The sequence below is a fragment of the Puma concolor genome, chromosome A2 (assembly GCF_028749965.1).
Source record: "Puma concolor isolate L17-30 chromosome A2, mPumCon1.1.hap2, whole genome shotgun sequence".
NCBI lineage: Eukaryota > Metazoa > Chordata > Mammalia > Carnivora > Felidae > Puma > Puma concolor.
The window spans coordinates 30560573-30577091 of record NC_141668.1 but is presented as its reverse complement, the minus strand read 5'-3'; the positions used below and the strand labels follow the sequence as shown (position 1 = coordinate 30577091).

The following is a 16519-nucleotide window of genomic DNA, read 5'->3' as shown; positions in this document are numbered from 1 at the left end:
TTTCTTATGAGATGATGAAAATATTTTGGAACTAGACATAGGTGACAGTTTGTACAACATTGTGAATATACTAAAGGCCACTGAATGTACATTTTAAATGGCTAATTTTATTTTATGTGAATTTTACTTCAATTAAAAAAAACAAAACCACTGGTATTATGTAAGACCAAGAAGATAATCAACAGAATCTTCCTTCTTTCCCAAACTTCATTTAGAGTCAGTAACTCAGTTATTATACCTTATATGATAGTAAAATTTTAAATGCTTCCATCATCTTGAAATAAATACATGATTAAAGAAGCTAATTTAAATATTTTAATTGCATAGTTAGGTCTTCCTTTATTAAATGAATGGCTCGTCGCCAAATTATATTTCTTTTAACCCACAGAATCAGGAGTTTTCTGATGTAGTTTATTTATTTTTTTTTTAATTTTTTTTTCAACGTTTATTCATTTTTGGGACAGAGAGAGACAGAGCATGAATGGGGGAGGGGCAGAGAGAGAGGGAGACACAGAATCGGAAACAGGCTCCAGGCTCTGAGCCATCAGCCCAGAGCCTGACGCGGGGCTCGAACTCACGGACCGCGAGATTGTGACCTGGCTGAAGTCGGACGCTTAACCGACTGCGCCACCCAGGCGCCCCTGATGTAGTTTAAATTAAGATGATAGAAAGCCTAGTATCTTAGATTTCTTGGCATGTCACACATCTTCCATTTGTTTAGTTTTGTTTCGTTAGCAAGCCAAAGAAAAAGTAATTTTTCTTTTTGTCCTTTCTTTTGTTAGAGTGAAAGTAAAAGTAAAATAAAATGATTCAAGGAAAACAAATGTAATGGCACACAAACTGAAAACTTGTAACTTTTATACATCTTATCTCCCTTACTAATAAAAGTTATAAAAATATTCACAGTAAAAACACATTTCACTGCAATCAGCAAAGGAAGTGAGTGCTTTCTTTGGTATCTTGATTAGACGGTTTTAAATGGAAACATCTACAATGGGTTTTCTTATTTTTTTTTAATTTAACTATAGTTGACACAATGGGTTTTCTTTAAATATTACTAGTCACAATGTTCTCTACAGATGAACTGAGACCAGGTGCAATAAAAGTATTAATACAATCCTCCTACAGCCCCTGAGTGTTATTTTCATAGTCAGTATGTGGAGTCCTATACCATTCTTTTTTGACTGTTGTATATTATTTATGACTTAAATTATTTAAACTTCCAACAATAATAAAGGAAGGTGAGAGAGACACAATAACAATATGCATGGATCAAAAGGGAGTGAATTATGAACTACAAATCCTTAGATCTTGTCTTAGTTTGGAGTCCCCAAAGCAGACCCCAGAAAGGTTTGGATGCAGTTAATTCATTTGGGCATGAGCCGAGGAAGGCAGTGAGGGAGTTAGGAGGTTAAGACATGAACGGGAGAGTGGTCATAAACCGGCCACATGAATGAACCGTTATTACTGAAGGCAACTGGAAGTAAATCTGAGAACCCTCTGAGAGACTGTAGTGCCTTCCTCCCAGTTTTCCCTCTGAGATGTGAGAAGGCTGGGATATCTGTCCACCAGTTCCCCACCATCCTCATCCTCTTTAGGTTGGGCACTGCTCCTGGCTATTAACCGTTTCTGTCTGAACCGAAAAGAACTGAGCATGCTTCCACAGCTAGAGAACACCTGTAGGCAGAGACACAAGAAGCTGCCTATAGGGTCAGGAGCTGTCTGCAGGAGACCTCTGGGGTGTGCCAAAGGGATACCAGCAGGACACTGTTGCAGGCTGAGTTCTCCTGGAAGCGGACTCTGACATGACGCATAATGTGCAGGAAGTTACCTAATCAGTGTCCTGGGGATCAAAATTATGAATGCAAAGAAAGGGAAGTACCATTAATCAGAGGGCAAAGTCAAGCTTCTAAGATGTAACATATTTAACTTAGACATAGAATGAGAGCAAAGTCTACCTAGAAGAGTGAAAAATCTTTACCACAGGATATTCTTAAAAGAATATGGCCAAATAGAGGATTTTTCTATCCTTCTGTTAATGATAAATTGTAATCTATGGCAACTTGCCCCATTATCAAGTGTACTCAAATGCAAATAGTTAATATACAAAAGCAAGTAAAAATTAATTTATAACACTCCTTATAGGTTACTACTAATTGACTTAATTTTAAATTCTTCAAGTTAAAATGATGAACTATTTATTTTAAATGATGAACCTTTCAACACAATGTGTGTCTTAGAAACATTAAATTAATATATGGTCCCCATACCACTCATTGGTGTCTTTCTAGGTCGCATATGCATTGGAATAAAAGTGGAGCACATAAAATACACATTTATAAAGATTTTCAGACCAAGGTGGTGACTGTGTCAATGTGGAGCAAATTTTAATGTGCCAAAGAGAGGCTCCTGGGTGGCTTAGCCGGTTAAGCGTCCGACTTCGGCTTAGGTCATGATCTCATGGTTTGTGAGTTTGAGCCCTGCATTGGGCTCTGTGCTGATGGCTCGGAGCCTGGAGCCTCCTTCAGATTCTGTGTCTCCCTCTCTCTTTGCCTCTCCCCTGCTCACACTCTGTCTCTCTCTCACAATAAATAAAAATAAATAAATAAATAAATAAATAAATAAATAAATAAATATTAAAAAAATTAATGTGCCAAAGACTTCATTTGGCATATTTAATTTTCAGATATAGTAATTCTTTAAAAAAAAGCTTTGTTGGCGGGTACAATGAACACACATAAAATTGCATATATTTAACGTACACAGTTTGATGAGTTTGGACATAGGCATACACCCATGAAACTATCACCGCAATCAATCATAGACACAATAGACACATCTGTCACATCCAAAAGTTTCCTTGTACCTGTTTTTTTGTTTTGTTTGTGGTAAGGATGTTTAACATGAGATATACCCTCTTAAAATTGTTTAAGTGCCTAATAAAATATTGTTAACTATAGACATACACCCACCCTACATGTGTCCATCATCAGATGAACAGATTTTTAAGAGTGGGTTGTACATACAATGGAATATTATTCAGCTTTTAAAAAAGAAAGAAATCCTGCAATTTCCAAAAAAAAAAAATGCTGGTATTCTTACCACCACCTCCAGGGATTCTGATGAAATAAGTCTGAACAAAGTGCAATTAAATAAATATTTCACATCATTCTCAGTCAGTATCCCAGGTACCAAAGTCATGACACTGAGTTAATGGAATGTTTAGAAGAGCTAATCGTTTTTATAGACAAGGAAAAGAAGAGTTCTATGTGGAAAGTAGGATACCAATTATAATCCTTATTTTTAAAAATATAATTCATATTCAAAATTTTAAGAGATGTGTCCATGGTTATACAGACAGTAAATGGAGTAAATGAAATCAGGAACTAGATCTCTGGGCTTTAAATTCTATTCTCTTTCAAATATACCACCTTGACTGTCAATTTAAAATTACTTCTTACTATGGATCACATCAATGTACAATTAAATTCAAGTTGAAAACGACCAGAGAAGAATATTTTACCAATTAGTAATGGAGAAAGGCATGTAGCAAGGTAGAAAAAAATGAAAAGTCAGTTCTAATCAAGCCAACATCCATGGATCCATTCTCAAATTTCATAGCCGAGCAAGGCTGGCTGTCTTGGAGGGCACCCGAAAGAGGCTGAGATCTTTCTCCATAAGATGGGCAGAGAAACAATGCAGTGACTTAGCTGAAATTAATAACAAAGTCTTCCAGCCGCAAAGGCTAGTACCATGCTGTGAAAAGCTATTTTCTTTTCCAAATATCATTTCACAGCATAGTTTGTGATCCTTAAATTTTATGTATTTTAATGAATGTTACAAACTATTATAGTTTCACATAATTTTTTATTCTGCTCATTTTCTTTATGGCTATCCTCAAGTCAAAAGGATTTAATAGGGATTTAAGAGAAAACAAACAAACCAAGATTTTTAATAAAACAGTTATAAATGAAATGCAATGTTGTTTTTTTATGTTTATTTATTTTTGAGAGACAGAAACAGAGTGTGAGTGGAGGAGGGGTAGAGAGAGAGGGGGACACAGAATCCCAAACAGGTTCCAGGCTCTGAGCTGTCAGCACAGAACCCTACGCGGGGCTCGAACTCAAGCTTTGAGATCATGACCTGAGCTGAAGTCAGATGCTTGACTGACTGAGCCTTCCAGGCACCCTGAAAATGCAATGTTTTAAACCCTATACTTCTTTACACCAAGTCACGATGTCATGCTGAACACTCTCTTGCACCTGCGAGAGAGAGACTCTCAGCCAGAAGAGAATCTTAGGGTACATGTAGCCAAGTGTCAAACAGAAGGGCCCGAACACTTCACCCTGGCAGGACTCTGTGTTTCCAGTCTCCCACAATGAACACTGCAACAGCATTGCCTCCAGGACGCATAAGAGCTAAAGAGGAAAAACCCTGCTCTAAACATTTCACACTGACCTTTTTCAATAAATTAAAATCTGCTTTTCTGTACACTGACTGTATTTTAGTAAAGATTTCAAAAGGGCAGAGAATCAAAAATTTTTCTTTCTCTTTCTCATATACCAGTAAAATGACTTTATTTATTTCTTTATTTTTTAAGTAGGCTCCATGGTTGAACTCACGATCCTGAGATTAAAAGTTGCATGTTCTACCAACTGAGCCAGCCAGGTGCCCCACCAATAAGATGATTTTAAAAGATTTAGATAATCAAACAAATTGATACTGAATACTTTAGTGTCAGGTACAAAGAATAAGCTCCAGAAATACTGTGGTTAAGATAAAAATATACAAGAGAAAAATGTTCAATAATTTTAAATGTCTAGATTTTGGTCATTTTCGTGATTCTTTCATGCTATTATTATATACTTGCTGGGACATTTAAAACATAAGGAGAGTGTATCATCCATTTCAAGAATAATCTGGCATAGAACAAAGAGGCAACAAACCACAGGTGATAAAGACAATTTAAACTGTGGAATTAAATGCATTCGTATACAATGAAATGGCAAACACCAATGCTTGAAATGAGGGCTCTGGGGAAGAAAAAAGTTTCAAGCAAATTCTGTCTTGAAAGCCCAATACGAAGTGAGCTGCTAATAAAAGGAGACCATGTGCTATTCAGCTTATATCCTTAGTACCTGGAACATAGTACCCAATGTTTGCTCAATATCTGTTATCTCTAAGGAGAAAAGCTAGGTTTTGTGTATCTAGAAATAGGAAAATCTCCTAAGTCCAACTTTGGCCGAGGTTGTAGATTGTAGGCTTTTGGAAACATCCTTCAAAAATATACTAACACATTTCCATATTTTCATAACTGATGTTCAAAACATTATAGTGAATCATACAGGATATCATGGACTTATGGTCCAAAATTAGAAATTTATCTCTTATTACATTAGAAGATGAAAGACAAAGGGAATCAGAACAAAGAAATTTAGTGTGAAGGAATGGAGAAAGAGAAGAAACAAAGAGAAATAAAAAGTTAAAAATCATGGACTACAAATAAAATATACATAAAATAAAATCTCATAAATTGTTAAGCAGGGACTTAAATAATAATATGATTTTATGAGTTAAACTTAAACCAATTTTTAAAACTGGCTTTATCTATGGTAGAGGTTGTTGGAATTATTAAAGGGCTTTCATTCATTTATTCTTAAAGCATCACTATCACTACTGTGTGTATTACTCCCAAATCACTGAAACCTGAACACTCCTCTGGATATCAGGACCAGGGTTTCAACCCTCAGATGCCTTCCCCAGAAAATCCTACCAGTGTTTTTTAAACTTAATATGGCTAAAGCTGACATGGTTACCACCTGCCACACCAAACCTTCATTGTAATGGCATCATTAATATTTCAGGCATATAAGGCTACAGAATCAGGGTCAACTTCACCTTTTCTTTTTTCTTCACATTCAATTAGTTCTGAAGCCCTACTACTTCTGTCTCTACAAACTTTCCCTTAGCTGCCCCCAACTCCCCACCCCCACTGCTTCCATGATCATATTATTCCTGCCCTTGTCCTTTTGGATCTGGACCTGACCAGTCCTGAGACATGCTCCAACTTTTCAACATTATACCCCTTTCCTTGCCATGCATCGTATCAAGCACCTCACGTTTTCCCTACACATGCTATGCACGTTCATGCATCAATGCCTTTGCTTTCATTGTTCCTCTGCCTGAAATGTTCTTCCTGAACCAAACTTCTACTAATATCTGAAGTTCTTCCATGTTCTAAGAGTGTAATCTGTATTTTTCTGCTTTCTTAATCATTTTGATCTATGTTTCTCTTAAAGCATTTTTTCCACTCTGCTTTATAATATACTTGCTTTTTAATATACTTACCCTGTCAATAAATTCTAAGTAGTTAAGGGAAATGATGGTGTTTTTTATGTTTAAATCCCTCAGAGAGCCTTGGAAAGTACTTGACTCATAGCAGGCATCCAAAAACCATTGATTACTTACACTTTTAACACCAAAGTGGTTTAAAACTAAAGACAATAGGAAATATGGTTTCCAACAGAAAAGTAGATTTTTTTGGTGAAAGTAAAACAATGATTCTAAAAAATATAATTGTTCACACTGATATTTAAGTCTTAGAAACAAAAGTATCCTATCAAAGATATGAGATTTTATGTACTTATCTTAAATAATCATAATGACTGACATTTATGAAATGCTCTCTATGTGCCATGCACATAGATTCAATTATTTGATCCTTAAAACCATCCCATTCAACAAATGAGCAAACTCATTTAAGATGTGGACATACTAATAATTTTTCTAATGTCTTAAAGACTGTAATCAACAACAAAAGGGTCTGAAAAAAAAGAATATAGATGTAGAAGAATCACATCATATTTTATTGATTTTTTCCACCAAATTTCCTCCAAGTAATTGGTGTTGCTGTAGTTAAGAAACCCACCAATGATTTCCATTGCCAATTGTTCAACATATTTGTGCTGTTTTAAAATAAAAATTTCTGGGGCACCTGAGTGGCTCAGTTTGTTAAGCCTCCAACTTCGACTCAGGTCATGATCTTCCGGTACCTGGGTCTGAGCCCAATGGTGGGCTCTGTGCTGAGAGCTCAGAGCCTGGAGCCTGCTTTCGATTCTGTGAGTGCCTCTCTCTGCTCCTCCCCCACTCGTGTTCTGTCTCTCTCTGTCTCTCAAAATTAAACGTTAAAAATTTTTTTAATAATAAAAATAAATAATAAAAATTTCTAAATCATACGCTACACTAAATGTATATTCAACAAATACTACTGCACAGGCCATTTCAAGGTAAAAGTAAGTTTCAAATTTTACAAAACATTATGATAATACAGATGCTTAAGGAAATGTTTGATTCTGAATATAATTTTCTACTCTTAGATGAATTTCCTGGAGGTCAAAACGTAATTTTGGGGGGTCATTTATTTGCATTTTTACCACTGCTTCTTCAGAGTTAAATGCTAGTGCTTGGCTAAAAGGACCCCAAGCATTAAAGTAAAATAAGAATAATGTGAAATGATTCCTTATCTTCTAAAAGCAATGCTCACCACTAGCCCACATATAATTCTACATAAGTTCCGTATTTGACTCAAGGCAAACATCCGTAGCAGAACATTAGACATGGCATTTTTCAAAGAAAGCCCAGGAAGTTTCAACTCTTCCATCAGGCACTAATGGAGGCACGAGTTGTGCCCCAGATTTTCAGTGAAGGGAAATGGAATGAAGAGACAGAGGTTTAATCCAGTCCTGCAATACGATGGCTTCAGCATAATTTAATATTCAATCCCTGTGAGAGAAGCGAGGGGATGAAACTATACACATTTGCACAAGATTGTGATCCTGACGTGACTCCTATCAAGTGTGAACCTCCAACAGCCTGTCATCTTCCAGGGACATGACTCAGTTAAACAATGCGACTGAAGAGGATCATTGTATCACCGTGTCCAGATACTCCTTCATTCTCAGCTTTCTACAAATTCCCATCTTTTTTCTTCATTGCTCATGATTCCACCAACAAAAATAGTTCCTTATAGGAAAGGAGAATTTTTTTCTAGAATGAAAATGGCTGAACTTCACAAACATATAACAACCAGAAGTATTTACCTGAGCTTCACTTTAGGTTTTTATTGCACACCTTAGTAACAGAATCATGTATCAACAAACTATGTGTTTCCTTGGTGTGTAGCATTGCCTTTTTTAGTAGGAGTCCAAGAATGTCTGGGAAGCAGCCCGCCAGAATCGTCCTAATAATTGTACATGTTTTACCAGTTACCAAATTCTTTCACACATACTTAGCTTTAGCTTCGTAACAACCCTGTGAGGAACAAGGCAACGTTACCATCACTTTATTTTAAGGAGATGCAGAAATTGAAGCTTAAGACATTGTTTCCTTAGGTCTCAGGGATGGTGAGTGTGAAGACACAGGACTAGAACCCACATCTCATTTGTCAAGATTCAAGGATAGTTCTATAAGTCACACAAACAAGCATGAACTAAAGAGAGAGCAGGACATGTTTACCAAAATGGCAGGCTTAAGTCAGGGAAATATTAAAAAGCACAGAGCTCAAAAGCAAGGCATGGTCTGGTCAGCATTGGATGATCATATATTTTAAAGTATTTTGAGAGTAAGAGGGATATTGCAATATTATGATTATTGTTTATAAGAAATATGTATTTGGTCTTTGTCCCCATTTCATACACAAAGTTCCTAAAACCCTTGGAATTTCCTCTGATGAAGAGTAATAAAGGTGTCTTTTGTTATGTTAATGAGGTGACTTTGGGAAAGCACTTAAAGATGGGGGCTAGTTGCCAGTGGGGCCAACCACGTGATCAGAAGGTTGGAACTTTCACTCACACCTCCCAACCTCCAGGGAGGGAAGACAGTGGCTGGGGGTTGAATTAATCACCAACAGCCACTGAATTAATCAATCTTGCCTATGTAGTAAAGTCTCCATAAAAACCCAAAAGGATGGAGTTTGGAGAGCTTCTGGGTTGGCGAAGATGGGGACGTGTGGGGCAAGTGGCGTGCCTGGAGAGGGTAGAAGTTTGGGCCCCTTCCCACATGCCTTACAAGACGCATCTCCTCCATCTTGCTGTTCCTGAGTTATATCCTTTTATAATAGACTGATGATCTAGTAAGTAAAAAGTTTCTCTGAATTCTCTGAGCCACGCTGACAAATTAATCAAATCTGAGGAGGCGTTTGTGGGAACCTGATTCATAGTCAGTTGGTCAGAAGCACAAGTGACAATTTGCATTTGTGACTGGTGTTTAAGGGGTGAGGCAGTCTTCAACCTGTGGAATCTGATGCCATCTCTGGGTAGGTAGTGTCAGAATCGAGTTGAATTGTAGGGCATCCAATTGGTGTCAGAGCATTGCTTGAATGTGTGTGGAAGCCCCCACTCTACACTTTGGAAATTGAGTACAGGAACTCAAAAAAGGTATGTTAATAATATGTCAAGACAAAAGGTGCTTACCAGGAAATGGGAAACAAATCACTCCAAGCTACAAGATTACTGTGAGTGAACTCTCACAGATAAGTTAGGGTATTTGAGGACAAAATTTCCAAAATGGGAACCCAAAACTGTTCGTTATAACTTAAAGTTGATGGAGGTCAGTAAGGAACAAATAGAGGAGAAAAGAGCAGACAGCCAAAAAGAACTGAACACTGTTTCTGGAGACAGGTAGTAAATGGAGATGCGGAGTATTATAATAAAAACGATTACAATAACATAAATGTCTGCCACTTATTGAGTTTCTGCTAATGCTTCAAAAACCCTGAAACTTACCCATTCCCACTCTTATTTTACACAGGAGATAACTAAAGTTCATAAGGGTTAGGTTATCTACATTCCCTGAGCTAATAAAAAGCACAAAGTGGATCTGAACCCAGATCAGTCTGAATCTTACAAAATATTTTAACTATGGGGTAAAAAGACCAATACAAAACAAGTTATTATTATTTGTGGTCTAAAAACCAGGACAGGAACTCAAGAGGCAGCCTGACTGTCAGAGCCAAGAACAAATGAAAGAAAAGGGCTACTAGCCAAGGTCAAACTAGGTCATCTGGAGGCGAGACAGAGTCCGAGACAGGGTCCCATACGTAAAAAAGATGAGTTTGTCGATTTCAATAGGCGAGGTGCTATAGAGCAAAACTCCACTACAGTTTTCAGCTTCATCTCCTGCATCTTTCCTCATCTTAAGGCTTTGATACAACCCATTAACATAGGAGACCTAGTACTGAGAAAAGGGCATTTGAATCCTTGACTCAATATGATACTGCTTCTCCAAGGTGTGAGGTCAAGTGAAGGAAGGAAGGTTCATCTAGAAACGAATGTGAGTATGTAGTGATCTTCGGGGGCAGAAAGATGAATAAAATAAGTTGAGTATGGAAGGAGGTTCCTGTCCATAGTAATATATCTGAGCCAAATAAATAAAATACCATGAGAATTTGGGTTAGATTAACAGTGTGATTAGAACCCAGAGTTTTGCCCAGATTGGAGTCTTTAGAGTAGGACTATGTATAGAGTGGATTCTGTTGATCCCTGCTCTTTTAAAAAAAATTTTTTTTTTTACATTTTATTTATTTTTGATAGACAGAGCACAAGTGGGGGAGGGGCAGAGAGAGACAGAGACACAGAATCCGTAGCAGGCTCCAGGCTCCGAGCTGTCAGCACAGAGCCCAATGCGGGGCTCGAACCCACAAACTGCAAGATCATGACCTGAGCCGAAGTCGATGCTTAACCAACTGAGCCACCCAGGTGCCCCTGTTGATCCCTGCTCTCAAGTAAAGGGGCACTGAAGTCCAAATCCTTGTCCCAGGATTTGCAGGGCCATGACAAGCACATCTACAGTAAAGGATTAAAATGGACAGCAGGCAAGTCATAATGAGCAGGATTGGGAAATGTGTCCAAAGGTCATCAGATGCAAAGGGGGTACTTTTGAGACACATGTAAATAGACAATGAGCAATTGATGTCATAAACCGGTCTGCTTACCAACCCTAAACTCTCTCAGTTTTTAGTAACGCTTAGTGCACACTTGAAGAGACCATGAGTGTACCATTTAGTAGACATTGTGTTACAGGAAGAGGTATGATCAGAGGAACACCAGCAGGAAAGACCTTGATATCAAGGATGTAATCTCCCATGGCAGATACCCCAGAGCTCCTTAAGATCCTGCTATGGTGGGTGAGGCCTTGGTAATTTCAGTTGGGGATACACTTTCTTGACAGAAGCCTTGAGAGGCACTAATTCTTCCCAAGAACGACGGTATTTGCACATTCTTGGGTAAGGCTGGTCACAGGGAGTATGAAGTGTTTTGTTAACTTCTTACCTCTACATCCACATCTCCTTGATAGTTTGTGGCTCCTCTCTGTGGCCTTATATCCTCATGTCCTCCCCAGAACGGCCCTTCTGGAGCCTGCAGAGGACCAGAATAAAGGAGCATTTTTAATTCCTGAAGTGATATTTTTGATGTTAATATTTGTAATATGTCCCACCGATTAGGAGATGCTAACGTTAACAAAACCTTGTTATTCCTTTGTAATTGGCAGTAATTGATAGTGACAAGTGTCATGACTTGCATGAATGGGCTGGACAATAAACAGCCATATTTTGATCGAGGTAGTAATTACTGTTTCTTCATTAATTCATCAACCACATGGGTCTTTGAAGTGTCCCTGTCTAGTGATGCCATCTCATGTCACTCTCAGTGGGGAAGAAAATCCTGATTGATTTTCTCTCACAGTCACTCAGAATTGTTTCACTCTCTCACGGTCAATCAGAATCAATTTTAATGTAAGCTCCTAAACTTTATACAGTGAAGGGTGGTAAGGAAAGAGAAGTAAAACAAAAAGGATGTTTTCAGATACTGTTGTTGTTGTTGTTTTTATGACATGTCATTTTCCCCTTGGGTTGCTATAGTCCCAGCACCCTTTATCAACGGTTCTATCAGGGTATTCAAAGCAATGTCTCAATCCTATAGAGTATCCTTAAATTTACCTATCTTATCCACGACTATAAAGCCAAGTGAGTATATATGTATAGGGGGTGCATGTATAGGATTTTATACACAGACTTTTCTTGATTAATGGTGGGACTACATTCAGATAAACCCTCATTAGCCTGTAGTTGGACAAAAAGTCATCTAACACAAAGTCAATTTTATAATAGTGTTGACTATTTCCTGTAATTTACTGAATACTGTATTGAAAGTGAAAAGCAGAATGGCTGTATGGCTACAGAATGTATGGGCTATAAGTGGATCATAGCTTACTCTCATGGCTGTGTGGCTGATTGGGAGCTGTGGCTTGATGCCACTGCCCAGCATCACAACACAGCATCATACTGCATATTGCTAGCCAGGAAAAAGACCAAAATCAAAAACTGGAAGAATGGTTTCAGCGGAATTCGTATCACTTTTGCACCATCATAAAGTCAAAAAATCGTTAAGTTGAGACACTGTAAGTTGGGGACCATCTGCATATGTAGATGTACACATCGATATGTGTATTTTATACACCCCATGTATCAGGGGAATTATTTAAAATTTAGACTACTTCTAGTTCCTCTAAAAGGAGCAGCATCCAAGAACATTTGTCAAGTTTGGTAATGAGTATGAAAGTGAAATTTAAAGACACCAAAAGAAAATCAAATTTTAGTTCACAGTAGAGTCAGATGCCAAGAGAGGAGATGTGGAGGGGAGGCTTACAAAAGGAAAATGATGGAGCTGACATAGCTAAAGAAACTAACAGAAGAGGGTTAAAGTGACTGGCACTGGAATAGAATTCTAAGGAAAGACAAGACAGTTATCAGAAATGCCCCGTGTGGATGTCATGCCCTCACCCCAAGCTGCATATCAAAATATTTCTTCCGACATGTGTAAGACCCTCCCGGTGAAGAGTTCTAACAAATGAACTTTTAAGACAAATATGTAAGAAAAACAATCACAGATATAAATACACTTTCATTAACAGGAAAATGCAAATGTGATGTGATTGTTAGTTTTATGTGTTTATTGAGTAGGCTAAGGGATGCCTATATAGTTGATCAACATTATTTCTGGGCATGTCTGTGAGGGTGTTTCCAAAAGAGATCAGCATTAGAATCCGTTGACTGAGTAAAGAAGATCACTCTCACCAGGGCAGGTGGACATCATCCAACCCCTTGTGGCCCTGAATAGAACACAAGGGTGTAGGAAGGGTGAAGCTGCTGTTTGCTTGAGCGGGACATTACCTTTCCTGCCCTAGGACATCACTAAATTACACAACTGGCTTTCCTGTTTCTCCAGCTCGCAGATGGCAGATTATGGAACTCCTCAGCTTCCATAACTGCATGATGCAATTCCTATCATCTCTCCCCCACCCATAAATGCATACACACATGCATCTGTATACATCATAGATATGTCACAACTATATCTGTATCTGTATATATATTTATATTTGTGCATAACTATTCTGTGTAGGTTCCTATTGGTTGTTTCTCTAGCGAAACTTGGCTAATACAGATGTGCTACAACTTAGTGATATTGGTAATAATCCATTTATTCCACTATATATAGACACTACCTCTTTTTTATCCATTTATCTATAGATGGACACATGGGTTGCTTCCATATCTTGGCTCTTATAAATAATGCTGCAATAAACATAGGGGTGCATATATCTTCTCAAATTAGTGTTTCCATTTTCTTTGTGTATACCCAGTAGTGGTATCATATGGTAATTCTATTTTTAATTTTTTGATCAATCTCCATACTGTTTTCCATAGTGGCTTGCACCAGTTTGCATCCCAGAACTAATGTTTCTAAGCACTATGTCACACTATTTCTACTAAACTGCATTGTGCATGATGCAGTCCCCTATACTTGAGACTATCTGCATCTGTTCACCCGAATTATAGAACTTCCTGGCAAAATAAAGGCTACTACCCCTTTGAACTTTGGCTAAATTTCCTTAGTATGCAGTGTAAGGAAATCTTGGTAATACTTCATAGACATCTATCAAACTACTGAGCTTTACTGTATTTGTTTTTAGAAATTGGGTACAATTCTTTTAGTGCCTATTATTTAGAGCCTCTGTTAAAAATACCATCCCCTCCAACCCACTCAAAATATATATTCCAAATCATAGTATTTAGTCTTTAGCTAGGCATATGCAGGAATACACAAGTGTATATCTAAATTAATTACAGTTACGAATTTGATAAAATGTCGAGCCCTGTATGCTTGAAGTAATAACAAAATAACCCCTCAAAATCATGGTTTCAGAGGTACGTAAGTTAAAGCTAAATACATCGTCACTATTTGTGAATATCAAAATTAATTCCATTATGGTGTTCTATTTCTGAAATCACAGAACCATCCTCTGAGAATATGACAGCAAAATAATAGATTTTATATCCACAATTGATTCATCTTGCCATATCAGTCGATTAAAGTGAAGGAGATCTATGTGGCATTTATTATAACCATCAATCATTGAGATTATTGCTAGCTTTCCCATATTTAACCATTGTCACTTTTCTTCTATTTCCATGGTTCTCTAACTTGAATGTCAAAATATTAACCTACAGATTCCCAGGCACAACCCCCAAATATTCTGATTGTAGGTCTGGCATGAAGCTTTGATAAATAGCCGAGATAATTCTTAAAATAGCCGAAATGATTCTCATACAGCTTATCTCTACCTCACACTTGAAAAGATAGTGCCTCATTTAAATATTGGAATAATCTGTCCCTTATTTTGTTTTTGGTAAATGAAAAATAAGCTTTTTATTTACAAAGATTATTCAGCAAATATTTAATGAAAAACTGACGATATAGAAAAATAAAAGAAAAAGAGACAATAATTGTTACCTATTATCTGTTAACTCCTTGGTAAATACGTTTCTGGAGCTTTCTTCTATTAATATATGATATGATTATTTATGTATTCTACATTTATAGTATATTCTATATTCTACTATTTGTGTATTCTTTTGGGTTGTTTCCAGTTTCACATGTCAACATTTGGTTTCCTTTATTTTTAATTTTGTCTTTGTTTCTTAAATTCCTATGGAATCCTGTTGATCCGTTTCAAGTTCATTATCTCTTCCTTTGGTGTACACCACTAGAGCTTATATAGAAGTTGTTGCAGATAATGTTCTATAGTCACCCCTTGATTTGTTGTTAATTATGTTGTTCAAATCAGAAAATTTAAACGTCAGATTTCTTTACTGGTTTTTTCTTTGTCTTTTCAATCACTGAGAAATTCATGCTAACCTACCCTATTCTGATTTAGATTTGTCAATTTTGTATTTTTGTCCATTGTGTTTTCTATATTTTGAGACTACTGTAATTAGGTGCTGACAAATTATAAATTGTGATGACTCACTGAAATGAAATTCGACCATTACTGACTCTCTTTATCTCTGATAATGCTTTCTGGTTTTAATTCTATTTTGTCTATGAATCTAGATAAATCAGCGTTATTTTAGTTAGTTTAGTTTGCACAGCTATCTTTTCCATTCTTTTAACTTAAATGTTTCTCTGTCCTAACAGTTTATGTGTCTCTTCCAAATAACATTTTATTTATTTTTTAACGTTTTCTTTCAATATTTATTCATTTTTAAGAGAAAGAGAGAGGCAGAGTGTGAGTGGGGAGGGGCATAAAGAGAGGGAGACACAGAATCCGAAGCAGGCTCCAGGCTCTGAGCTGTCACCACAGAGCCCGATGCGGGGCTTGAACTCATCAGCTCGTGAGTTCGTGACCTGAGCCAGTCAGGTGCCCCTCCAAATAATATTTTAGCTGAATCAAATGAAATTGCAATGCCTATGGTCTGAAAATTATCAACCATTAGCAATTTCATATGATTTAATCTCATGTTTGTATTTTTTTTTTTTTTACTATACAATTAGACAATATTTGTCTTTTAACTGGAGCACTCAATCCTCTTTCTTTTAATATAGAGTACATCATGTGGCTTTTAGTCTGCTAACCTATTTTGTGCTTTCCATTTATCACACTTTTCTATTTCCTCTGCTCTTCTTTTAAATACATTTTTAATATTTTAAATTTTTTCTCTTTTTGGAAGTTATATATGCAATTCACCTGCTTTTAATTCATAGTCTATGAATTCCTACATGTATTCCTAATTTATAAAGTTTAATGTTAATCAATATGTTGGCCCTATTCTTGGACAAATTCTTAACAACAGTTTCTTTGTACTCCCTTCTCAACTAATTGTTATTTTTTTATTTATTTTAGTTCTTTTTTAAGAAACTTCAGGTCATCATTATTTTTACATACAGTTAATATTCATTTATATATGTCAACATATTTACCATCACTGCTGTGTTCTTTCCTATTCTTAGATTTCTGACTTCCATCTGAGATAATTTTCCTTCTGCCCAAAGCAGATTTTTAAATTTCTCTTGAAATTGTCTGTTTGGTTGTTTGTTCTTCTTGCCTCCATTGTGGAAAATACTTTTCTCAGTATGGAACTCAAAGTTGGAAATTATTTTCTGCCAGTACAATGATATTT

The 16519-nt window shown here is 36.7% G+C and overlaps 1 long non-coding RNA gene across 1 annotated transcript in view; it reads right to left on the bottom strand.

The window, feature by feature from the left end:
• The window catches only part of LOC147583087 (uncharacterized), a 209648-nt gene that overhangs the window by 109129 nt on the left and 84000 nt on the right, over positions 1–16519 (bottom strand). Inside the window, exon 2 of the long non-coding RNA XR_015242812.1 lies at positions 11328–11414. This is a non-coding gene — a long non-coding RNA (uncharacterized LOC147583087). The remainder of the gene's footprint in view (positions 1–11327; positions 11415–16519) is intronic.